The sequence below is a fragment of the Molossus molossus genome, unplaced genomic scaffold, assembly GCF_014108415.1.
Source record: "Molossus molossus isolate mMolMol1 unplaced genomic scaffold, mMolMol1.p scaffold_m16_p_4, whole genome shotgun sequence".
Classification (NCBI taxonomy): domain Eukaryota; kingdom Metazoa; phylum Chordata; class Mammalia; order Chiroptera; family Molossidae; genus Molossus; species Molossus molossus.
The window spans coordinates 125,674,861-125,702,626 of NW_023425377.1; positions in this window are offsets into that span (position 1 = coordinate 125,674,861).

Consider the following 27,766-nt stretch of genomic DNA (forward strand, 5'->3'; position numbering starts at 1 on the left):
TCGGCTGGCATATCTCTGTTCTGACCCATGACAGCCACTTACAGATAAGAGGCCACCTGTGCTCCTGGTTTCCAAGATCTTAGGGAGACACAACAGTACATGACTCTGATCCTTGCCCTCGGGTCAAAGATATCCACCTCGAAGGTTTTTTACCACTAAGTTTCTGAAATCCGTCAGTTTCCCTAAATTTCTCTCTGCGAGTCCTCTCCCAGGAGTCCAACGAGGCCTTGTGCCATTTCTAACTCGCATGACTGTTGTTATTGTTACAAATGTTAACAACTAATGACACCCGAGAGGCCAAACTAAAATGCTGAGCACTTCACCAAAGAGGGACTTTTCACGACTTGTCCTAGGTTCTGAAACCTTCAACTTTGTCATCTGAATGAGACCTTTTCAGCTTTATGAAAACCACAACAGTGTAGACGTCACCTCAGTTGCAGGGCCTGGAACAGGGCTGACTCGGACCTGCTCCCCGGGGGGCAGAGAGGGTTTTCTTTCCTCTCAACAAAGTTGTTGTGTGCCCTCCTCCCATGTCTCAGGGGTGGACTGGGAAGGGGAGGGCTCTTTGGGACAAAGACGGTCAGCCCTGCAACACCTTACGGTGTCACCAGGAGACGCGGTCTGTGTGCGAAGACGTCTGTGTGTAGACGGATGCTTGGGAATTCAAAGGATGGGTCGGAGCAGCTTCCAGGGCAGAACCTGGACAACGATCAGAGTCACAAAGACCTCATGTCACTGAGGAGAAAATGATGAGAGCCCCGTACAGATTGGTGGGAAGGACAGAGGAAGTCACAGGAACAGAAGAGAAGGAGCGGGCAGCGGGAGAAGGGATTTCCAGGTGTCCTCGGACCGGAATGTGATTCAGTGAACAGGAGTGGGAGGCGTGAGGGAAGCGCATCTATGGGTACAAACATGATCATGTGACGAGAAAGAGAAGAGGAAGAGCAGCTAACATTTCCTGGGGTCCTGTGGCTTAGGCAGCGCTGGGCAGCGTGTGCATGCTACCCCATAGAATCCGCAGTCCTCTCGGTCTGTTGCCTTAGTATCTCCATCTTTCAGTTTAAGGCACAGAGAGGTTGAGTAACTTTCCCAAGGTCACAATGAATAAGTGGCAGAGTTGACACATGGCCCTGAATCATCTGTCCAGAGCTTCCACTCTGAATCGCTCCGCCGTTCTAGGGAGAGAATGACTTCAATCCATCTCATTACACGAACAAGAACTTTAATGATCTGTTAATGTCACTTTGCTACTTCATCAGTGAACGATGGAAAACATCCACAGTGACTCGTGATCAAAGTGAAGACACACATGTCAGTTCCGTGTTTGTCAGGACAAACTGCACTCACTCAGAGCAACGCCGTGTCACAGAGACTCGGACGACGTTGCGCTGAGAACGGCTTAGCCAGCCTCCGATTAACCTCGTTTCCCGAGGAGCCGGGGTTCCCCACTTCCCGTGAGCTAGACAAGGGCCGCCGCGGGACTGAACTCCTCGTAAACACTGACGACCTCTGCAATCCACCTGCGCCCACTGCACCTCCAGCCGAGCTCTGTGCGTCCCGGGGCTGTTTGTTTTCAATCTGCTGGTGCGCCTCTATGATCCCTATTCAATGTAATCAAAGATGATGCAAAATGATGACAATGAAAAGATGGGTTTTTGCCCTGGCCAGTTCGGCTCAGCGGTTAGAGCGTCGGACTGCGGTCCGGAGAGACCTGGGTTCAGTTCCTGCTAAGGGCACGTACTTCGGTTGCAGTTTGTCCCCGACCCTGGTTGGTCGTGCGGGTGGCAGCCACTCGATGTGTCCCTTCACGTCGATGTTTCTCTCTCTCTCTCCCTTCCTCTCTCTCCCTCCCACTCTATCTGTACAAAAAATGGAAAAATATCCTCGGGTGAGGATAAAAAAATAAAAAAATTAAAAAAAAGAAAAGAAAAGATGGGTTTGCTTATATGAAAACGATGCCGAAATCTTCGGACTCAACAAGCCCGAGTTCCTAAACAGGCGATGGAATTAAACATGGGCAGTACAGCTAGAAAGGAATGGGAAAATGAGATTTGTGAACTATTGCTGCGCTTTCTCCGTCCACATCCAAGAGTGAGTTTGCTTTGTTTTTGTTGGTTTGTTTTTCAGAAAGAAGGAAAATTCAGTCTGTACCTCCTGGTCATCCATCATTGAATTAGCCAGAGAACTTACACATATACGAATGGTAAATATATACGTCTCGTTTAAACAAAATAATTCTCTGTATACGCCCTTTTCAATTTCCTACAACTTCTGGGGCCTGGTTGTTTTAGCTCCCACTGTCCTTTCCAGTGAAGATTTATGTAAAACAATAGTGTTTTGAAATTCTTAGAGCAAAAATTAAAAAGAGTAAGAGTTAGTCCACTACTATTGATTTTGCATCTTTTATGGGGAAGTAAAAGTTACTGGAAATATTTAACCAGTAGAAATTACACACACACACACACACACACACACACCTTCCAGGATGTTGACGTATCCACATAAAACACGAAGAACCAACCTTGCCCCAGAAAATAAGATACACACAGTCTCTGGTCAAATACTGAGACAAGCAAAGAGAATCATAAGCTGCCCCAACTTCTTCTGTTACTAATAGTGCGACCAGCGTCCTTGTGTCCGGACTGTCATTCCTGAGGCTGGCCAACCACAGAGCCCAGGGTCGTCATGGAAACCGTGAGCTCAGAGGGGTTCCCAGGACTGATGGAAACTTTGCTCCACCACTTCTTTCTGCAGCCCTTGTTTATGAACAGGATCACATGTTTATAAAAACAAAGGCTAGAAATAGTTTTATAATCCCAGCTCTGCTATCCATTAACAGCTTTTCACTCCACAGTGACTCGCACCCCAAGTGCAGTGTTAGGGCCACACCTGAACCTCCCTGACTCGGGCATTTTGGAAGGACAGTCCCTGCCCACTGGTCGTCCCTTGTTCCCACTCCCACGCTTGTCTCTGCGGCAGGTGTTTTAGTGGGCGCGCTCCTTCCGCGTGCCTCGACCTCTCCGTCACAGCCTCCTCGCCCCGAGAGTGAGACTCTGCCTCAGCGGAGGCTGCTGACGACCACTGACCAGAAAGAGCCTCGGACCGAAGGTCCGGCAGCAATAAATGCTGCGACCTTCAGGGGGTGATGAGTATCTAGTATCCCTAACATGCTGGCTGGGTGAGGACGGGGACAGGGACAGGATGTGAAAAAATAAGGATCAAAGGGGGACTTGGGGGCAAAGTTATGTGCCATTATTCAAACAGATTCGACCCTGATGAGAAGTTCACCTCATAGCATATTCTTCTTTTTGTTTGAATCCTCACCCAAGGACATTTTTCCATTTTTTGTTCAGATAGAGTGAGAGGGAGAGAGAGAGAGAGAAACATCGACGTGAAAGGGACACATTGACTGGCTGTCCCCCACACGACCAACCAGGGCCGGGGACAAACTACAACCGAGATACATGCCCTTAGCAGGAACCGAACCCGGGTCTCTCTGGACCGCAGGTCTACGTTCTACTGCTGAGCCAAACTGGCCAGGGCCAATGGCATATTCTTCAAAAATACCAGAAAGTGCAGCTGTCAGAGGGGAGGGCGTTGGGGCTGGTGGAAAAGGGGAGGGATTAGGCAGTACAAAATGGTGGTTGCGGAACAGTCACAGAGACGTAGGTTACGTCCTAGGGACTAGTCAACAATATCGAGATAACTGTGCACGGGGCCAGTGTACTTGAAGCAGCCAGGGGGCCCCTCTGTAGAGTACATGATGTTCTAACCACTCTGCTGTACACCCGCAACTAATACAGAATACCATTAAGTGCAAGCCATAATTGAAAAATTAAAAAATATTTCTTTAATTATGCTCCTTAGTCAATATAAATAGAATAAAACTCTTTTTTCTCATAGCCAAGAGCTAAAAATTAACGATGAGAGTAAAGCTAAAAATGTATCTGGCGTTTAGGCCAATATAATTTAGGTTAAGTTCCAAAATAAATAAAATCAATTCATTTAATGAGCAATCTATAATATCGTTTCTTCTCAGCATTTCTTGTTGCTTCTCATATTTTAAAGGAGCCTCTGGCTCTATACCTGAATCTTTTTATTTTTGTTGGTTTTTATCTCTGCAAAATCTGGGGCTTGGGCATTTTTCTCTGTGATACAAGGTAGAAAACTCTATGGAAAATGAGTAATTCATGGATCTAAACAAACATTGTAGTCAGTAATAGTAACCTGTATCCTTTAATTCTAATCTGTTAAGGGTCAGCTTTTGATTTCCACAACGGCTGTGCCAGTGAACATGTGGTCAGTGATGCTTGTGACCAAGAGGAGCGATCTGGGCGTCCACTGGAGCCTGAGGACCACGGCTTCAGGGCAGTCATGACGTCAGGGCCGGTGAGTCAAGGCAATGTGTGCACAGGTCATGCATGTCAGAGTCCTGTGGTTAACAGCCTGCAATTTCCTTGTTTGGTATTCGCATATTTATTATTTAAGTCTTGATGGGCTGTGGTTTGCACCCTGGGGTTTTCGGTGTTGGCTCCTCAGCCGTCCCTGTCTCGTTCCGTCCCATCCCCCAGTCCCAGCACTCCGGAAAGAGGCCCAGGACACGGGCGGGCGGGACAGAACTGTCCACCACGCGGACTCAAGTCCCGGCTGGCTCCGGCGGTTTGACATAATCACTGATTCGTTGTCGAGCTCAGGTCAAAGGTCACCCTCAGAGAACCTGCCCTGCCTGCCCATGAGAAAGGCACAACCCCCCCAACCCCCCCAGCTCCTCCCCCACCTGGGTTTGCTCCGTAGCAGTATCTCCACTCACAGTAACAGTTTGCATTTATTCACTTGGTTTTGATAATGACAACAATCCCTGGCTGGTGTTGAGCTCCCAATACCAGCCAGGCTCTGTCTGGGCTGTTTCCCATGTTCGGAATCATTGGATCCTCCTAGACCTCTCCCCTGTTAACAGAGAAACAGTCACGGGAGGCTGCATAACAGGCAGAGCTGGGCTCCCTCAGGAAGTCTGCCCCAGAGGCTGGCTCCCACGCGGGTAACCCAGCCTCCAGCAGGGCAGGGACTCAGCCTCCACTAAGATGTCTCCTGTGCCTGACCTGGACCTAGCAGAGAGGTCACCCCACCAACACCGCATTTGTAGAATGCAACCTGCACCTAGCAGAGAGGTCACCCCACCAACACTGTATCTGTAGAATGCAACCTGCACCTAGCAGAGAGGTCACCCCACCAACACTGCATTTGTAGAATGCAACCTGCACCTAGCAGAGAGGTCACCCCACCAACACTGCATTTGTAGAATGCAACCTGCACCTAGCAGAGAGGTCACCCCACCAACACTGCATTTGTAGAATGCAACCTGCACCTAGCAGAGAGGTCACCCCACCAACCCTGCATTTGTAGAATGCAACCTGCACCTAGCAGAGAGGTCACCCCACCAACCCTGCATTTGTAGAATGCAACCTGCACCTAGCAGAGAGGTCACCCCACCAACACTGCATTTGTAGAATGCAACCTGCACCTAGCAGAGAGGTCACCCCACCAACACTGCATTTGTAGAATGCAACCTGCACCTAGCAGAGAGGTCACCCCACCAACACTGCATCTGTAGAATGCAACCTGCACCTAGCAGAGAGGTCACCCCACCAACACTGTATCTGTAGAATGCAACCTGCACCTAGCAGAGAGGTCACCCCACCAACACTGTATCTGTAGCGTGCAACCTGCACCTAGCAGAGAGGTCACCCCACCAACACTGTATCTGTAGCGTGCAACCTGCACCTAGCAGAGAGGTCACCCCACCAACACTGTATTTGTAGAATGCAACCTGTACCTAGCAGAGAGGTCACCCCATCAACACTGTATTTGTAGAATGCAACCTGTACCTAGCAGAGAGGTCACCCCACCAACACCGCATTTGTAGAATGCAACCTGCACCTAGCAGAGAGGTCACCCTACCAACACTGTATTTGTAGAATGCAACCTGCACCTAGCAGAGAGGTCACCCCACCAACACTGTATCTGTAGAATGCAACCTGTACCTAGCAGAGAGGTCACCCCACCAACACCGCATTTGTAGAATGCAACCTGCACCTAGCAGAGAGGTCACCCCACCAACACTGCATCTGTAGAATGCAACCTGCACCTAGCAGGGAGGTCACCCCACCAACACTGTATCTGTAGAATGCGTGAGTGAGTGAAGGAGTGAATGAACTGGAGGAGAAAGTGTGAGTAGAAAGAGGAATTCAGCAGCAGTGAATTCCTGGACCAGCGGTCTCCGGAAAATTCAAAGGAGCACAGCCAGCCAGGGGCAGGATGTGGGGGACCAGCTCACTGTAACAGGGGTGCTGATTTTGTTCTGATTGTCTGACCTGTAGGGGCTCCTGTGTTGAACACCTTCCCTGAGCCAACATCTCCAACCTTTATTGACCCTTTGTGAGTATCCCAGGTCGTATATCGTGTGTTTAGATTAGGTAGTGACTTTATTTCTAATCATACAGGAGAAAAGCCTACACTGAAGTCTCCTTTCTCCCCGAAAGTGATGGCATCACTGTCAGAAGGACCGAAGAAACGGTTCGATGAAATGCTGGCAGAGACGCGGTTGGCAAGGCCGCTCAACCTGGGCTGCTGCGAGGGACGCCACGCTCCGAGGAGCCCGGTTCCCGTGACGGCTCACGTGCACGATGGGGGCGGGGCAAAGGACAAAGCAGGGAAGTTTGGGAATGAAACGAACCTGCATAAGTTGAAATAATGCGTCAGGTTTGGAGGAAAATGGGAAACTAAAATGAAGTTTTTGCTTTCATTTTCTCTTATGTAGACGGGAGTCTGTTGACTGGTGTTCACACGAAGCCTGTAGAAATGAAGTATGTTTTGAAACGCGGTCCTCGAAGTCGCGGCTTCCAGCTTTTTCAAATGATGCTGCAGCGTTTCAGGGAATTACCGCTCTTGAGAGACGTGGGACTCAGGACTCACACTAACTTTGACAACATTACTTGTGCTAGAAAACTTCTGCAGGCAATACCTTAAGTAGAACAAAAGCCAGTCAGCTATGACCAGAGCCAATCCGATTGCAGTCGGAGTGGGGGACCCAGCACCCCATCTGCTCCCCCCTTCCAGATACCACGCGCAGGGGCCCCTGCGTGGCGGGACGGGCTGGGCACCTTCTCAACAGGGGCCATTTCCGAAGCATCAACCACAACTCACCGAGGGGCACAAACACCTTTCCCTGCTTGGGCCCTCTGCGCACAGAGCGCGCTCCGTGAAGTATAGCCGAGATAAACAACGTTCTCCCTGCTGCCCACTCCCACCGAAAGCCTTGGAAACCCACCAAACTTCTCTGGGTTCCGAGAAGAACCCATGCGGCGAGCCCAGCTCTGCGCAGGGCCTGACACCACTGGCTACTCCGTGGACTCTGCACTCTCCCGCGTGGGGCGGCCTGCCCTCTGCCCCTCACCTGGTCTGCGCCCAGAGGCTGGCGTCCTGCCTTCACCGTGTCTGCGCTATGCCAGACGTGGCCTGGTGGGGCCTGACCTCCTACCCGCCACGGCGGCCACCAGACAGGACACGTCCCAGGGCTGCAGGCCCCAGGCACCCCCCACGGAGGTTGGCGCAGGGATGCCCAGAAAGGGGCAGAAGCGCCCACTCCCCACCCTGCGCGGTCACCTGGTGGCCTCTCTTGCTCTGTTGACGGCCATGCCTTCTGAGACCTCTCTCTAACGGTTCCTCTTTCCCAGCACCCGCACCTGCCCCCGCAGCCTGGCCCCGCTGCCCTTCCCAAGGTGTGTCCTCACCCACCTGCGCTGTCCGTGTTTGATCACTGTCCCCTCCACACCTGCCCCCGCAGCCTGGCCCCGCTGCCCTTCCCAAGTGTGTCCTCACCCACCTGCACTGTCCGTGTTTGATCACTGTCCCCTCCGGCGGTGCTCTTGGTCAGAGAGGGGACACCTCCGTGACAAGTGGGGGTCTCCTAGAGCCGGGCAAGTGGGCGGCCCTGTGTCTGACTCATCTGTCCTTCTGCCGCGCACCAAGTGGGCACGGGCATATATTTATGGAACGACGGACTGAGTGAACAAATGAGTACCCTTCTGCTCTGAAAACGTGTCAATAATTCAAACTGCTTCTCTCGGAAATCTGAAGTCTCCAAATACATATCCTCCTGAAGGGGGGCTTTCTAATAACCCCTGAGTGTCCAGAGTGCACCGAGTCACCCAAACCTTAGACAGCCTAGAGTGACCCTCGAGGGATAAGAACTAATATCTAGTTATTACTTTACCTTTTCAAAGCACTTTTGCACACATGGCCTGTTCCGATCCTCACTATAATCCTGTGAGGCTCATGTGCAATTGTTCTATTTTTAGATGAGAAACGTGAGGCCTGGAGAGCATAGGATACTTGCCTTTGATGGCTCTCTGGCCAGTGAACTCTAGAATACAGATTTCTCTATAACAAACCCTGTATCTTTTCATTATATTATCCTAAGATTCTCGGCTTAAAACAAAATAATGTTTAGAATAGAATAGAATAGAATAGAATAGAATAGAATAGAATAGAACAGAACAGAACAGAATTACCAAGGTCTCCTAAAGTTAATGGAAGACAGAAGGGCTGAAAGTCCCTGAAACATTAACATATTAATTGCACATGTCTTATTGCGCATCCAGAGGTCCTGGTCACTAGGTGTCTGCTGGTAGTCACTCCCTAGCTCATCTACTAGTTAGGAAACTCCCGAAGAAAAAGGACAAGTTTCAAAAATATATTTGTACTATCGTCCAGTTTTTCACAAAGAGTAAGTGAGTATCATTCGTGGGCGCTCTGTTCTGTAGCTCAGCAGTGCACAGGTGCTACATCGTGTCCAGGTAAACGTAAGAGAACACTGGATCTCTCCACCCCGTCCCACCCCAGCCCTCCATTGACCAGCAAAAAGCATAATTTTTTCCACCCCCCTTTCTTCTTTTATGTCCTGAAAATAGGGAAGAAAAAGAAGTGCGTGTACTTAAATCACACACTACTGGCTGCACCTACTAATTTGCACAATGGCTGGGCTTTCGGCTAAATAAACACGTTTAAGAGCCAAAATAAAGTCCATCATTTGGCATCAAACAAATGCCTGACTGACATTCCGCTGGAACTTTGGGTCCCGTTGCTATACAGGCGGAAGCTGGGCCGCCCCCTGTCGTTGGCGGGGAGAACGGCATCTGCACCTGGCCACCAGCGTGTTATTGGTGATAGTCGGCGCTCTGGTGTATGATGTCTTGCCTTGGAGATCGGGAGAGACGGAGACAGAGAGCAGAGGAGAGGACAGTCAATTTAGAAGAAAACAACGTAAGAATGTGACCTGGCAAAGAAAACCCGCAGACGGCAAGAGGGTTTCTTTCTCTCCCCTTCTTCCTTCCGTCCGCCACGATGCAAGTGACTAAATGGCATCGTACCGGGTCTGCAGACGTTACTCTCCCGTGTTTTCGCAGCCTTTCCCTATGTCGGTAAAGAGAATCCTCCGAAGCTGGCTCATGCAGCCACCAGGGTGGACATAACTGACGCTGACCACAAGCATGGCCAATACCGCCTGACCACGGCGCAGCGCCGACCCGCGGGCATGAGCTTGAGGAAGAGGAGAGGAACAGCCGATCCAGTCCAGACTCCCGGAGGATGGCTCGTCAGAGACTAGAAGGGTAGGAAACACAGTCGCAATAACGGTCCCGGGGGGAGAAAGAGCTGAGGCTCACTTCCGTGACGACCTGCAGTGGGGACCGGAACAAGCCCTCACGTCGCCCTGGGAGGCCATCTGTGCGCCATACCTGGTTGACCCCCACCCCGGCAGCCCTTGCCTCTGCGCTCTCGAGGGGCTTTCCCGCAGACCCTCTGTGGGGCTGAATGGGAGTCTCCGGGGGCCTGTGATGAGAGGAGACTCTGCTGAACCAGTGACCACACTCCCGTCGGTCCTAGCTAAAGCAGTATCTCAGTCCTTACAAATTACTCCAGACTGACTTCCCTCACAGGAAGGGAGGTCGATGGGACCACGTCAGTGTCCAAACAGTCAATGCCCGTGGATGGGCCCAGAAGGTCCAGCACTGCCGGGCTCCGGGCGCAGAGCAGGGGAGCGGAGGGCAGGACAGGGGCGCCCACGGGCGGGTGGGGGTGCGGAACCGGAAAGCTGAGAGATACAGCATCGGTGGCCACGAACACCGGAACGAGCCCCGGAAGAAATCCAGCGATCAGAACAGTGAGTGGGGGACCTTCCTGGGGATTCGCCGTTGTCAAGTCCTAAACCCCGAACGACACCTGGGTGATTTTCTTACGCCCCGGAGGACACTGAGCTATGACAGGTACGTGAAATCACGGTTGTAACCATTCCATCATCTCCTTTATCACCTGTTGCTTCATCTGTCTGGAGAGAGAGAGCAGGACCCTGGCCTTCGGGACAAGCAGCTTGGGGTGCAACTTTCCCAAGATGCTGGCTGTGTACACCCTTTCCGAGCCTGCAGATGCTGTCCAGACGGAACATGGCCTCAGTCTCTTTGAAAGCGGAATGTTTGAGTTTTTGATTATTGGCCAAAAGTATGTTATTTATTTAAAATAGTCTGTGCATAAAAATGCGAACTCTATCCCAGGACCCCAGTAACGTAGGCGCCCTCATTGTAAAATGACGTCAGTTGTTTCTGAAACAACTGCATTTCTGCCCCGATCATGGTGGTGGCGGGCCGGACGGTGTCCTCAGCCGCGCTCGCGTGGGAGGGCCGTGTCGGGACGTGTTATTGGCGGGCCGTTTGCTCCTGGTGGGCCCCGCCGCCCTGGAGCTGTGTACCCACCGAGCGGGCTCCTTTGCTTCGAGGGGAGGGCTGCTCTGTACCCACCGAGCGGGCTCCTTCGCTTCGAGGGGAGGGCTGCTCTGTACCCACCGAGCGGGCTCCTTCGCTTCGAGGGAAGGGCAGGGCGCCCAAGCAGGTGGCGCAGTGCGGACTCTGACCTTCAAAGTGATCTCTGTGCCGTCCTCACACAGGGCAGCTGGAGGAACCCAGGCCCTCAGACAAGGACAATAATCTTCCGATTAGTGACAACAATAATAACAATGGGGTTCTAAATAGGAACAAGCAGAGACTGCCAGCCAAGAAACACGGTTTCCAGGGTAAGAAAGAAACGTGTGTGACCTAATAGTTTCCACCCAACAGAAAGGAGACTGTCTCAGAGCTGCACAGAAACTGTCTGATGGAAATCATGAGAATGCAGAGCCTTCTCCCAGTGCGTGTGCATGTGTGTGTGCATGTGTGTGTATGCATGCACACGCACCATGCACCCTACTTCCGCTCTGGGCTGAAATCCCAAGATGCAGGGGAACCCCCTCTGAGGAGACCCAGCCCACAGCAGGGTCAGATGGAGAATGCAGCCGAGCCCAGAGACAGTCAAAGGGCACCCTCAGTGGCCCAGAGGGTGGACGGCCACCAGTGGGTGAGAGGGCCTCACTCACCAGCACTGTGAAGTGGATTCACCAGGACAAAGGGCACCAGCTACACCGCACATGGAGTCTTCAACAGGGATGCCAGGAAAACAGGCTGACACCGGATGGCAGATGTGACCAGACCGCTGGGAGCCAGGTGGGGACAAATATCCTTTCCCAGCCAGAAAAACCTGGAAGCCCAGCCCAGCCCAGACCGAGACGAGGCTGAGAGAAGGGCAGGCGAAGGGGCAAAGGGAGGCGCTGAGTTTGACTAAGTATTTACCCAAAAGGGACTAACTTCAGAATCCAGAAGGACCGTGATGACTGAAACAGTCAGAGTAGGGTTCCCACCATCATCCGTGGAGACTGAATCCACTTATTAAAAATATTGCACTTCTGCCCTGGCTGGTTTGGCTTAGTGGTTGGAGCGTCTGCCCATGGACCACAGTCTCGAGTTTGATTCTGGTCAAGGGCACGTACCTCAGTTGTGATTCGTCCCTGGCCCTGGTCGGGGTCATGCAGGAGGCAACCAATCGATGTGTCTCTCTCACATCGATGTTTCTCTCTCTCTCCCTCCCACTCTAGATGAAGATAAAGGGAAAATACCCTTGGGTGAAGATTTTATAAAAACAAACAATTGCACGTTTGCATATGAATTGTGGTAGACACACTTAGCTGGACACTCTGAGTTCCCGCCTCCCTGCACCTCCGCTCAGTGACTAGGGAGAGGAGGGACACCAAGGTCCAGCTACAGGATGTGCATGATGCATAACGTTCTCCGAAATGACAGTGCACTGGTCAGGGCTTTGGGTCTGCGTTGTTCATGCAACATCTCTACTCTCTGGAAGAGAACGGACACTCGTTTCTTAATAAATAAATAAAACGTATAATTGATTGTTCTTTAGTTATCTTAAAAAAAGCCCCTATGGGATTTAAGGATCTCTAATTTTCAATATTTTTCTACTGGTACCCTTGGTTTGTTCCTGAATTTAGTATGAATAACCAGTTTATTTAAAAAAAAAAAAAACAAATTAGGAAGTTCTATGGACTGAATTGTCTCCCCCCGCCCCCCATTCATAGTTGAAGCTCTAAACCCATGTGGCTGTATCACAGATAGGGCCTTTAAGAGGGAGAATAAAGGTTAAATAAGGTTACGAGGGTGGACACTGATCCAATAGACTTGGTACCCTTATTAGAAGGGGACGAGGCCCCAGAACCCTGTCTCTGCCATGTGAGGACTCGGCGAGAAGGTGGCCGTCTGTAAGCCGGAAAGAGAGCCCCCCCCCTCCCAGAACCCAGCCCTGCTGGCACCCCGGTCTCAGACTGCCAGCCTCCAGAACAATGAGGAAATGAATTCTGTTGTTTAAGCCACTCAGTCTATGGTATTTCGTAACAGCAGCCTGAGCCCGAAGTTAGGAAGTGATTGTTTTTATTACTAAAACTCATCACTGGGACCTCTCCAAAATAAAATGTTCAACAGCAAACGTCCTCTACACCCTTGATCACTCTTATGCAAACTGACGAGTTCATGTCCGCGACCCTCCATACCCTGCGGCAGGAGAATCCACGCACGGACAACCCCGAGCTAAAGCTGACAAAGGCTCCCGCGAAACCGCTGGTAGCCGACATCCTTGAAATTAACATTTTGGAACTCGAATACACATTTACGCGTCACACACACATGTGAGGTTGTACGTAAACAAGTCTCATTTTCAAAGGTATAAAATTTCTCATTAAAGAAGCGTGACCTTGCCTCTCCTTTGCTCTGCGATTATGAAAAGCCCCCTCTCATCATCATGCCGGTTTCCTACCTTCTCTTCCCACCCCCCCTGAGGTTTTCTTAAGCCTTTTCTTTTCATGTATTATGAATAAATTCAAGGCAGTCGTCTGGGATCCCTTCCAAGGAAAGAACAATGAGACTTTAGCTTTTGATTTTTATATTCATAAGTTGTTTTTGGAAAGGGCCCGTTGGAGAAACACTGGTAGTAATTGCCCGCCACGCAGAGTTGCAAAGGATCAGTGCCCACAATTGCAATTCGCTTGAAAGCCAAGTGCCCGGAGCCCACAAAATGCTTTCAGTCTGGTGCCAAACCTAAACCCCATCTCTGGAAGGTTCTGTCCCCTCCGCTGGAAAAGGCAGATACCAAAATGAGAACCCACACCCTTTGTTTGTTTGGGGAATGACTTAGTCACTGGGCCCTAAATGAGAGAATTCCCTTGGGGGTGGGGGCGGTCGAGTTGGGGAAATGTGGATATTAATGTATGCAACTGCAATGTTTTGAAATGCAGGTTGGGTTTCTGTTACAAACCATCTCAAAATCTCAGTTGCTTACCAAAAGGGGTTGTTTCTTGCTCTTGGAACATACTATAGAGGAACTGCATGTTAACACCTGTCTGTACCCCAAAACCAGGCTGAGGCAGCCACCTCTACCCACAGTTCTCTGATTCTCACGCACAGGAAGAGGAGACAGTGAACCCACACCTTGGCTCTCCGAGTTTATGCTCAGAAGTGATACACACGACTTCTGTTCATTTTCATTGGCCAGAGCAAGTCACATGGCCACGCCTGGGGTCCGTGGGTCAGAAAAATAGAATCCTCCTTCTGGGAGCCGCTTCAGCTATCTGGGGACAATAGAGCAGTTTACCACAAAACCTTCCTACGTAGCTAGACACTAAATTATGATATCCTCATTAACAAATATACTTAATAATAATATTCACTAGCTACTCTATTTGTATCAACAGCCAGGATAGCTGGGAAGCATTTTGCATGTGCAGTTCCATGTAAAGGTAAGACACGGGGACATGCATCCCCATTTAGAGATTAAGGAAGCAGGGCTCAGAGCGAGAAGCTGCTGTGTTGCCCAGACTAAGTGACTCAAGGCCAGGCGCTCACCAGTAACAATGTGTCGGTTTATAAATTTACTTGAACTTAAAAGTACTGTTGTTTTTTTATTTGCCTTATAAACGGGGTTATCTTAAGTGACAGGAGTCCCTTGAGTAAACCACCGCTCAAGGACCCACCGGGGAGCAGCACCCCTGAGAATGAGGTAGAGAGAAGACAGCAGAGCCGAGTGAGCCAACTGAAGGGAAGTGTCGGACAGAGACCCACCCACAGACCACGGCTGCGCAGGAAAGTTTAGCTTCTAAAGGTAGAGAATGGTTCCTCCCACCGGAGGTCTGAGCCTTTAAAACAGCAGAGCTAATCTTACTATTGCTAACATTGTTCCTTTTCTCATTTGACTTCGAGGGTGAATGAGATGAAAGAGAGGAGCTGGCCAATCCTGAGAGGCTTTTGAATTCATAAATTAATTTGATTCAGTCCATCAGGAGCTTATTGGCAGCTACGGAAACAAATGAGATATGAGTACCTGTCAGGGACATTGCACAACTTTTCACACCTGGAAATCAGATCGGGTCTCACACTGCCATTTCAGACAACGCCTAAGTCATCATGACGACCAGACACACAGCTCTGCAAAGATGTGACATCATCTATGAGCACAGCTCACACTGTCACTACAACTCAAGCCAGTGGTGGACATGGTCTCCAACAAATGCCATTAAATTGGATTAAAATCTCCAAATCCAAAATTTCCCATTTTTCTGAATGCAATTTCAAAGGTTTCCTAAGACTAGAAGAATTCAAAATCATGCATATAAAAAAATTATTGATTTACTTAGGTAGGGTGTGGGCTCGGGCAGAATTTTCAGAATGTTTTCCAATTCTCAATGGAGCCGTGTTGAATAGTCAGTCTCTGTAATTTATGTTTTGCTTCCACCTTTGCTGTAAATGAAAAGTAACACACGAACATTGTTGAACTCTCAATGACACTTTGGAAAGAAAATCTGGAGACTATCCTGGCTCTTTCTGTGGGTGTAAACATCTTTGAAAATCTCAAATGAAAGAAATATAAAGAAATAATCTTTTTTAGCAGAATACCTGGTATTGGCTTTAAAAACTTTTTTTTTCTTTATTGATGTTAGAGAGAAAGGGAGAGGGAGAGAGAGAAACATCAATTAAAGAGAACAGCGATTGGCTGCCTCTTGCATGCCCCCCACTGGGGATCAGGTCCACAACCTGGGCATGTGCCCTGACTGGGAATTGAACCTGTGACCTCTTGATGCAGGGTTGATGATCAACCACTGAGCCTCACGGGCCAGGCCCAGGCATTGTCTTTAAAATAATTCTCTTTGTGCTGGCCAATGGGGCTCAGGGGTTGAGCATCAACCATGCACCAAGAAGTTGCAGGTTCAATTCCCTGTCAGGGCACATGCCCAGGTTGTGGGCCAAGTCCCCAGTGGGGGGCATGCAGGAGGCGGCCGATCGATGTTCTCACTCACTGATGTCTCCATCTCTCTCCCTTTCCCTTCCTCTTTCTCTAAAATCAATAAAGAACATTTTTTTAAATGTATAAAAAAATAATTATCTTTGCTTCTGTTGTTTTAGTTAATAAACCACCGCAGGTTATCTTCCCCACATTTTATAATGCAATCAGGAAATCTTGTTTACTTATTTTGAATATTGTCAACTAGCCCAACTTGTGGGGTATTTTTAATTATTTTTATTGAATTTATTGGGGTGACATCAGTTACTAAAATGATATAGGTTTCAGGTGTACAATTCTATGATACGTCATCTGTATATTCTGTTGTGTGTTCACCACCTCAAGTCAGGTCTCCTTCCTTTACGATTTATCCCCCCTTTCCCCTCTCCATCCTCCCCCACCCCCTTGCCCTCTGGTAATCACCATACTGCTCTTTGTCTATGAGGATTTTTCCTTTGCTTAATCCCTTCACCTTTTTCACCCAGTCCCTCAAGCCCCTCCCCTGTGACAGCTGTCAGTCTGTTCTCTGTATCCATGAGTCTGTTTCTACTTTGTTTGTTAGTTTATTTCGTTCATTAGATTCCACATGTAAGTGAAGTCATATGGTACTTGTCTTCCTCTGACTTCAACCAGCCCCACTCAGAACTGTAACACGCATGCGCTTTGTTAGGGTCTGAGGTCTGCGAGAAGACACCAGTGTGTTCTCAGTTTTAATATAGATGGAGTGCTCATTAGCAGGCTTTTGCCTAAACCTGCCCGGCCTTCAACAGGGTTCGAATCCAGTGAAATGCTTATTTCCTCTCCACAGCTGTTACCCTCTGCTTGTGCTTCTTTGCCTCAGTGCCGATCTGACTCCGCCTGCCGACTGGCCCCATCCCAACAACTCGAAATGTGTTCCAGCCAAATGCAGATTCAATTGGCGAAGCAATAATGCTCTTCAAATTGCTGTACCATGCTTCAATAATGAAGCCTACGTCCCAGAAAGAACTGAAAAAAAAAAAACAAGTTGTTTTACAGCTTATATGCTCATCCCACTTCACTGAGACATACTTGGAAGCTTTGAAACATCTGCAGAGAGAAGATGGGGTAGACCGTGATCCAACTGTGACCTCACACCTCTACTTCATCATGCACATTTTTGGCAGGGGGAGCGCTCACCCACGGATCCACCCAGCCCACCTGTTAAAAGGTGAGCACCAGAGATCTGTGATGCTTCAGTGACATGCAGCTCCGCAGTCACTAGCCAGAACCTCTGTTTTGGGATTCACATGCTCACGATTAAAGAGCATCCTGGGATCGAACGCCAAAAAACCTAGACATCCCGGGTTACCCCGTGAAGACGGGGAAGGCACTCGGAATGTCACCCACTCTCAGTGTGCTTTGTTTTGTTAACTAGTTACTTTGTTACACATAAAGAATATAATAAGATTGCCTTCTCTCCCCCATTTTTAATGCTCACCCTGAAATGTGAACATCTCTTCTGGGATGAAATCACCAAGCTCAGAAGGTCAGAAGGATTGGTGAAGTCATCCCTGACAGTAAACACCCCAACACTTGCAGGCTGAACAGGCCCGGGCTCTGTTCTTGCCATTCCCAAATTCACAGCTCTCCGGGGACAGACTCTACCAGGAGCGGCAAAGGATGAGAAATTCTACCCCAGAGGATTCTATTTATTAGAAGTTATTCACATCCAGTAATCTCAGGAGAGAGGAACACAGCAATGTTGAAAATTACCTATTAATTGTTAATCCTTGGAGGTAAAATTAGACAATCATTTTTGAAAACATCAAGAGCACCACATGATAAAAATCAGACTCCCACATGTGACTCAACTTCTACTCATTAATTATGGGCAGGAATAATTACTAAATTGCCCGCAGTAAAAAAATAATCATTCATCACTGGGACAATGCTGAGTTTTTACAAAATGATAAAAAATATTCTGTTGGCTTCAAAGCATTGGCTGAAACTCTCCCTGTGTCTATGGGCAATGATCACTCTACCCAGCTTCTTCAGTGACTCACTGCTGCATGTATTCCCACGTGTTCTTTCTCCCCAACTAGATAGAAAATGTTTTTTAAGGGTTTGGTCTTAATGCTCTTTGAATCCAAGCATTTAACTCCTTGCCTTGTGCATAGTGCAAACATATTCAGGGTTTGCAATAAATAGTCTGTTGGGAAGTGTTCAAGATGAAAGCATTCTCCTCCAAGCACCTAGGAGAGCACCATGGTATACTACATGCTAAATGAATGTGTAGTGAGGATTACCCATATAATGATGTGTTTAACACATATGTGCTTTAAGAAGCTTAGCATCATGCTAGGGAAATATTATAAATGCCTTCCCCAAATTAACCTAGGACTCCAAAGGCTTACATATGATCTAAACTCTTCTCATGCCCTCAGCACCCAGAATGGCATATGAGGCTGATTTTGAATTGAGCACAGGTCATAAAGGAAAATAAATAAAAATAAAGAGAAGGGAAAGAATTCCTGCACTGTTGTGACAATATATTGCTGTCACATGACTTTTTCCACTAAGGGTGTTAATTCTGGATGGAACACACATGACCTGAAATTGTACAAATGATTTGAAGTTGCCCCAATACTTAACATTGCCAGGAAACTAGGAGAAGAAAAACTCTCTCTGGAGGAGGTCACATCTATCTTTGACCTTGATGAACCTTGCAAATAATTTTCTGTGGACAATGAGTAGTAAGTGGCCACAGATAACAAAGCTCACAAAGAAATAAGACAGTATGGACGACACCAGAAGGTAAACCTAACAGAAACAGATCTGCAAGCACACCAGATACCCAGAATTATCAAACAACAAAATAGTAAAGCAAGTATGCTGATCATGTTTAAAGAAAGAAATAAAAATATCTGTGAAGACCGAGAAGCTATTAAAAAAAAAAAAAAAAACACTTGAGAAATAACTAAGTTAATTATAGAATTAGTGCTGCAATAACGAAAATCTAAAACGCATTAGCCACATTTGCACATGTGCACAAGATAGAATTAGTGAACCGGAAGATAGGTCAGAAGAAACTACCGCAAATGCAACAAAGGCCTGTCTCAGGTGGCTTCACTGCTAGGTCTACCAGACATTCAAAATTCAGAAATTCAAAGCATAACGTCCATCTCCTATAACCTCTTCCAGGACACAAGTGAAAACATTGCTCCTCTCAGTTCCTGAAGGTCAATGCCAAAGCTCGACAAAGACAAAAGAAAGGAGGGCAGAGCAATCTCACCTGTGAATGCAGACACACAAGTCTAAACCCATTACTACCCAACTGAGTACATAAAGAATATATAAAACCACACTGTGCTTATCTCAGAACTGCAAGATAGGATAGCATTGTAAAATCTATGAATGTGTAGAAAATAGGCATAGAAAAGTAACTGAGTTATAAAAAAAAAAAAAACATTTTAGCAAATGAGAAATAAAAGGAAACTTTCTAAGTATATGAGTTGTCTAAAGATGAACTACAGTAAGGAGCATGATGAACTATTGAGAGCTTTCCTTCCGACAGCATGAATGCTACAAGAATGCTGCTACTGACGTTTTGATCCCACACTGCACTGGGGGTCCCATACCATCGGGTACAAAGAGCAGTCAGGTATGTGATGGTACTGGCATTACAGAGCACTGGAAGAATGGACTACTCCTACCTAGGTCAGTGCTTCAACAGCTGGATCTATATACACAAAATGATGCCCTACAAAGCCACATACACTGAAACTCGTTGCAGATAGAGGAAGGATTTAGAAATTTTAGAAGAAAGCATAGGAGAATATTGTTATAACTTTGAAGTAAAGAAAATTTCTTTAAACAGGCACAATACAAAAAGCATGCATTAAAAATAGTGATAAATTAGACTCTATCCATTTTAGGAATTTTTTAGTATAAAGAACTTATGGAAACTTGGGTTTCAATAAAGATAGTAGAAAAGCAAGCAATAAGTGGGAGAAAATGTTAATAAAACACATATTACTACTTACAGAGGGTTAGTTTCCAGAAAATATCATATATATTACAGAATGTGAAAATAAAAAGCAGTGACATAGGACAGATGGCAAGTCTGAAAACCAAAATGACCGATAAACTTGTGGAATATGCTTAGTTCGTAATTAAGAAAATCCTAATAATAATAATAAAAAAAAAAACAGTGATATATCTTTCTAATCTACCATTGTGGCCAAAAATTAGAAGTCTAACAATTCCAAGAGTTGTTGAAACTGTGGAATTGCAACTCACAAATATCCATGAGAAATAAACTTGATTAATACATGTTTGCATGCTCATACAAGACAGCAGTAAAAATAGATAACTATAGTTATGCACAGTGACATGGAATATATAAAAAACAATCATGAATGAAAACAGCAAGACAGATCACAGATGGTGTGATTCCATTTATGCAAAGGCAACACAAGGTTTAGAAAGCAGCTCCTTTGGGGTGGGGGAAGGCTAACAGACTTCAGAGGGATCCACTGATTCTGTGAGGCTAGATGGAAAGTTTCGAGGGTGGGGACCCGTACCTTCTTCCTGCATTTTATTTCCCAAGTACCCAAATGTCTGAAATGCTCAATAAATATTTGCTGCTTAAACAAGGGAATACTTGGCCTTCATAAATGGTAAAACTTCAAATCAGAACATTTTTATTATCACTCATGATACTTTAGCTTGTAGAATCATATAGAAGGGAATGAACCACAATATTCAGGAAATATGACTGATAATTTGATGTTAACCTGACACTTTTTGATGACATTAGTTAAAATTTTTGTTTTCTAAAATTGCAGTGATTATAGTTACACTTAAATTGTCACATGAGAACTGTGTGACATGAAATTGAAACATGAAATCTGACTTCAGTGGAGCATAATTTGAGAGGCAACCCACCCCCCCCAAAAAAATGAAAACTTGAGTTGATCAAAGTCTGCAAGTTCCACTATATACCTTTTTTTTTTTTTAGAAAATAGTTCACAAGTTGGAAGTTTGTGAAATGCGGTTAACATGGAAGTAATTGAGAGTGTTTGTGAACTCAAATGCCCCTCAACCAATGTGTCTCCAATTTGAAAAAGACATCAGATGAATTAAACGTTCATTATATTTGAAGTGTGGAATCAGGCCATCGTAATCCATTGTACGCGCGCCAGTTTCCTGATTTTTTGGCTCCATTATCCAATTGTCCTGCTGCGATGTTTGTATATTGTATGTGAAAAATATGTATTTGCATCACAGCAAGTCCGCACTGTATATTGCTCCCGGCTGTGTTGAATGGAATCCATTAGCGAGGGAGCAAAGTCTTCGAGTTACAAACAGTACTCAAAGAGGACTTCTCTCGACCAGACACTGTGCTTTGTTCATGATGTTTCTATATACTTATAATTTGAGCCAGATTGCCAATGAGGAAGGCTTGTGTCGAGGGAGAATTGTATGTTTTGAAGGCCAAGCTTATTACTTGATATTGCTTTATTTCATTTTATTCAGTTCTTCCTTATTTGCTTGCCACATCGCTGGAATTATGTCCCAATAACACTCTGAATATAAAATGCCATGACAGACACGCTTTGAGAACACGTTCGATTTGGGGGATGGCAGCCGGCAGCCACCAGTGAGCTCTGCCTTTCCTTCTCCAGCTGATTCTGAACCCAGCTCCTGGGCCAGTGGGTTTTGGACACAAGGCGATGGAAGATCACAGAATCGCTTTATCTTTCAGAAATCAGGCTTGTCAAAGAAGAAGCCGGTATCTGAACATGGGTAGCTCTTCAAAGTTTGGCTTTCCTTCTGCACACACAGAACAGTGTAGTGAGCTGAAACGTTTGTTTTTTTCCAATGGGAGGCACAGTTCCACTCCATCAGGACATATTTGGGGGCTTTGTATGGTCTATGTGATATTTTTAAAGTCCTAGTATGTTTTAGGTCATATAAAATTGGTGTACATAAACGAATTTTCCAAGTTCCTAGAAGATTATGTCAAATCTTCATGTTTTCAACTTACAGTAGTATCTCTACTTTTATACTCAAACCATTTCTTAGAAAATATTGTTTTCTTTTAAAAAGTTATCACAGATTCAGGCTTATCTTCATGAGGCAAAGTAGAGAAGTAAAGAAACAAAGAGTTCACCATACTTGAGGCCTGTGGGCATTCAATTTGAGTAGATCACACACTACCCAGTATTTTAATAAAAACTATTTAGACAGTAGAGTTAAGTGACTGCTTGATTTTCGACTCCACAGGTAGATGTACTTTACAACTACTTCATAAATCAAATCTACTACTGCTTTATTGATTAGTAATATTTCTATATGAGGTCAACTCTCCATTCAAAACAGGTATTTTTCAACAAACATTTGGTGTTTCAAATGCTCAGAAGTCTGATTTCATTCACGAAGTTTTGGGACAGCTGACTAATTTTATTTGCTGTTTTGCACCGTGTGTTCAAAGCCTTCCAGCTTATCCTAATATTAACGACACATAAATACACTGCTTTTTTCCTAATCTCATACACCTGTTAAATTGTCGAAGTTGTTTTTAATAAAGAGTTTCTGTCTTTCGACATCATTTACAGAGATGTAGATCCAATGTGTCCAGCCTGTTCACCACTGCCAAGTGCCAGATTCCAGCTGGTTCTCAAGACACCCCCTGGCTTTTCATTCCGTATTCTTTGAGTTAAATTTCTATTACTTATTTGAATGTTACTCAGTGTAGCTCAACATCTAAAACAAAACCACCAGGTAAATTGAGCGCTGGCTTAGTGGAGAGAAGCTGTTACCAAATGAGGGTTACAGATACGATGGATAGCTCACCACTGCCAATTTATTTTTTTTATTTTTTTATCCTCACCCGAGGACATTTTTGCATCTATCCTCAAATAGAACAGGAGGGAAGGGGGGGGGGAGAGAGAGAGAGAGAGAGAGAGAAACATCAATGCGAGAGAGACACATTGAGTAGCTGCCACCCACACAACCCCAACTGGGGCCAGGGACAAACTGCAACCGAGGTATGTGCCCTCAGCAGAAACCGACCCGGGACTCTCCGGCCCACAGGCCGATGCTCCAACCACTGAGCCAAACCGGCCAGGGCTTTTTTTTTTCCCACCACTGCCAATTTAGATGAAAGAATCAGTAGAAAGATCACGTGAGGCACCATGACTCAGCCCGGGTGTGAGAGTAAACCCAGGTTTCAGCTCAGAATCCGATGGCCCGCAGTACCTCCGGAAGATGGCCTCTCAAATCCCCACACTACTGTTTGAGAAAACAGACTCTGCTGTTAAATAACAAACCAACTGGCAGGTATCTGGTGACCCTTACACCACATTAGGAAAAACTGAAAAGTCACACTAACAAATGCAAACTACATCACTTGGAACAGGGAGACCCTGCATGGCACTTTAAATAATTCAGTATTTGAATTTTTCATAAAATGCCTTTCGTTTACCACCAGCATGAAGAAGGGAGAAGACAGCCCAGCCAGTGTGGCTCAGTGGACTGAGTGTTGACCCATGGACTGAGAGGTCCCAGTCTCATTCCCTGTCAGGGCACATGCCTGGTAGTGGGCTGGATCTCCAGTGGGGGATGCGCAGGAGGCAACCGATGGACGTTTCTCTCATATATTGGTGTTTCTCCCTCTCTTCCTCTCTCTCCCTCCCACTCTATCTGAACAAAAATGGAAAAATGTCCTGGGTGAGGGTTAAAAAAAAAAATCACTGCTTTGTGCTCACAGTGATGGGCGTCAGAGGCAGCCCATCCCGGGGGCTCACCCAGTCCTCGGGGCTCACAGGTGGGCAGAGGAAGCCACGGCTGGAGCCCAGGACTGCAGCTCCGAGGGGCATCGATCACCTGGGGCCCGGCCTGGCCATGTCCCCAGCCTCCCGAGGCCCTCATCTGGGAACAGGAATGGGCAGTAATCATACAGAAGGCTGAGCACATGATAGTTGAATTGGGGGGAAGGAGTCTCTGGGGTCAAAACAGTCGTGCCAAAGAGATTGGGTAAAGACACGTATCTACGAATTAAGAAGAGGCATGTTCACAAGCATGTAAGTGTACGTTCCTAGTCTTATTGGTAACACCCCTCTGGCGCGCCCTGCGCAGAGCTCCGAGGACGGCGCCCCGTGCCTGGGGGGCAATCGTCCGACGTGTGAAAACCGTGCCACGGTGCGCGCCTCACTGACCTGCATGACTCCCACGAACGGCCCTCTCCGGGGCTGCTCTCTGCTCCTCTGCTCCTGTTGCCTGATCCTAAGCCGCACTTAAGTCTACCATTTCCAAAGCCCCAGATGGCATAACAAAGACGGAGCAGAAACAAAGCCAAATTACCCCCAACAACCCATGTCTCATATACAGAGCAAATGCACCCTGCACCCCACAAGCCGAGACACAGCGGGTTGAAACTTCAACCGACACCCAGCTGTAGCAGACAGCGCTGTTCGCTGAATTACAGGCACATTGTAGGAGCCCGGAATCTGCTACTGCCGGCAAAATACTGAAACGCTCACGTGTCCTTACAGGAAAGGACACATACATGAACCGTGACAAAGTGCACCTGACTGATCACGATAATATACCTTTGAAATGCGACGTGCATTCTTATTCCTAGGTGCTAAATATTTTAAAATAAAGCCTTCGGGGGCAAAGTATTCACAGCACCACGTGTGCATCAGCACAGCCCTGTGGGCTTGGTTGTTAACAGCAGAGGCCAAGCTCAGGGGTCCCGAGCGGTGATGCACGCCGCGCGCAAATGCGTTCGTCCGACTCCAAAACCGTGCTTGTCCCGCTGTGGACACGCCGACGGGGCCGCGGACCGGTGCGTGGTGGGAAAGCGTCGTGACGTGAGCAGCGTCACGTTGCACGGGGTCTTCTCCGTCATCCGCATTTCCTTCTCGAACGTGATGACGTCAGCATTGCAAGTCCAGCCAACCTGCGCTCGGGTCTGCCGTAAAGCCATCTTACACGGCCGCGGAAACCGTCGCAAAACTGTCGTGAAAGCGCGTTTCTCCGTTTCAGCTGGGCTGCACCTCCCTTCAACTCAAAGGCTTAAGTACGTGTTGGACGCAGAGTCCAGGGAATTTCTCAAGCGCAACGTTTCTGATTCAAGATGATCTGCGCTCAGTTCCTTGGGATCGTTTCTCTGAGCCGAATCTGCCTTCGCAAAGTAAAAATTGAAGCCTTATTTCAAAGGTTGAAGGGACTTCAGCCGACTGGCGTCCGAGGCTCTGCAGCAGAACCAACGGAGAAGCAAGAGCTCACCTGTTCATCGATGCTGTTCTAATAGGTGATGCCGAACGCCCCCAGCGCCAAAGAGTTTGGATGACATCGTTTAAGTCGGCAAGCTGGGGTGGTCATCCGAGCCCCACAAGGGATGGCCGGCCGCACCCCGCCTGGTAGCGCCCCTGGGACCCGGTCCCCAGCCCGAAGGGACTGTGGGACCAGGCCCCGGGCAGGGACCTGTCTTCTCTCCCTCACTTCAGTCTGGTCGTGGGGGTGGTGGTGACTGAGGTCTTTTAGTGTGTCTTATTGTATTAAATGTATTGGGGTGACATTGGTTAATAAGATCATGTAGATTTCACGTGTACATTTCTATTTCATTCCGGACTCTATCCTCCCCCTCCGACCACCACACACTCACCTACCAGATCAGAAAAGTTAACTCCTGCTCTGGAAGGAACTGTCTTTCCTTGACTCTTCCTCCACACGTGCCTTGCAGAGCGATGAAGGTGCCGTGAGCCACGCTCCTTCCCGGAGGAGGACAGGTGTGCATTTGAACAAGCGGCACTGGAGGGGACCCGCCCAAAGGAGGACAGGTGTGCATTTGAACAAGCGGCACTGGAGGGGACCCACCTGGAGGAGGACAGGTGTGCATTTGAACAAGCGACACTGGAGGGGACCCACCTGGAGGAGGACAGGTGTGCATTTAAACAAGCGGCACTGGAGGGGACCCACCCAGAGGAGGACAGGTGTGCATTTAAACAAGCGGCACTGGAGGGGACCAGCCCGGAGGAGGACAGGTGTGCATTTAAACAAGCGACACTGGAGGGGACCAGCCCAGAGGACAGGTGTGCATTTGAACAAGCGACACTGGAGGGGACCCGCCCAGAGGACAGGTGTGCATTTGAACAAGCGACACTGGAGGGGACCAGCCCGGAGGAGGATAGGTGTGCATTTGAACAAGCGACACAGGAGGGGACCCGCCCGGCACCCTCGCTTGATGGTCCCTTAGCCTTTCAGGCAGTTCAAGTGCCTTTGAAAAGAGTGGGAATAAAGTGGCTGCTGATTCAGCAGAGAGGTTGATGAGAGTAGGTTCCTCCGTTGTTTGAAAGTCATTCCTCTGACAGAGACAGCTTTTTAAATATAGATGCATGACGTAGATACTGCTGGACACAGTGGGGTGAAAACCCTGAAATGGCCACAAACGCAGCCGAAGCACATTCCAGCGACAAAGGAAGAGAGATGGGGTGTCAGGGAAAGGTACTTTGAAGCATTCCATAGAAGCTGTCTTCCATTTAAGAATCTGACATTATTTTTAGTTTTAGCTCCTGTAAAAATTGTTTCTTAAGTATTTTCAGTTTCCAGATGAAATTTCCAAACGTCCTTTGTCAGTTCAGTTTCCCCCAATCATTTTGAACTGGGTAGAATGAAGTACTGCCTTCCTGGTGGTGGACCAGCTCAGTGTCCAGATTAACAGTACTCAACTTTTACATAATCCATGCCCGCCAATTGGATCAGAAGCAACTCTCACATAAACTGGGGACCCACACAAAGAAGTCCAGTAGGAAAGGGAAGGACTCATTACCAGCTGTCCAACTGTCCTGACTGATCAAGGTTGATTCAGATCACTGTTTGTTCTCTAATAAAACAGTTCAAAATAATCTAGATTCCTGCAGCCCTAGACCCTTCTGTTTCTGGATGCCTGCAAAACTTGTGTGTTTCCATTTTCCATCATGAAATTGACTGGATTTTCTGTTCTCGGAACTCCTCTACAATGCCTTCCCTCTTCCTGTTTCTCAGAAGTCAGACCCCTTCCTTCAAGGCCCTGGTCACCATCTGCCCACCCACTCATGGCTGTAAGGGACCCCGTGAGAGGACACACCCCTGGAAAAGGCCCTGAGAAGGCATCAAAACCCTTAAGAGAGAATAATCTGTAAAGGCCACCTTTTAAGTACAAAAAGTTCCACTCCAGAGCCCAGCCTTTAACCACTATCCTATATACTTTCTCTCAAATAAACCAGTTCTTTCTTGATTTAAAAAATTTTTCTTCTTTATTGATTTTATACAGAGAGGAAGAGAGAGGGAGAGAGAGATAGAAACATCAACGAGAGAGAACATCAATTGGCTGCCTCCTACATGCCCCCCACTGGGGATCTGGCCCACAACCTGGGCATGTGCCCTGACTGGGAATCGAATCGGCGACCTCTTGGTGCATGGATCGACGGTCAACCACTGAGCCACATTGGCCAGGCAACAAGATCTTTCTTTAAAACTAGCCTGTTCCCCCTGAGAGTCCATCTCCATTAGATCAAATGAGAACAGTGACTGCAAGAATGTGCATACCTGTGGTATGTGCACTTCTGTCTCTCCTAATAAAATCCTACCCATTCTTCCACCCTGACTCATAATAATAAATTGACATGTGTGGGGAAATGAGTCTTGCCATTAAAGGTTTCTATTAATGGAAAGCGGGTGTGGTAGAGGGCGACGTGATGCTCTGGGAATACAGGAGAGGAGTTTATTTGCTGGAACTTGGAGCAGGAAAAGGTTTTCCAGACATCTCCATTAGCAACCTGTAACTAATGTTTCTAGTAGGAATATCAGAAAGGACAATGAAAAACTGGTACAGTTTCCAGTACCCATCATGGTACAATCCTTTTCAACACAGAAGGGAGGTCCCGTCATCTGGGAGAATGTCAGGATCCTACCGTGAACAATGCTTGATAGTCAACTGCTGAGCGCTTCCTCCCAAGATTACGACCAGTCACTTGACGTCTGTTATAACCTTTTC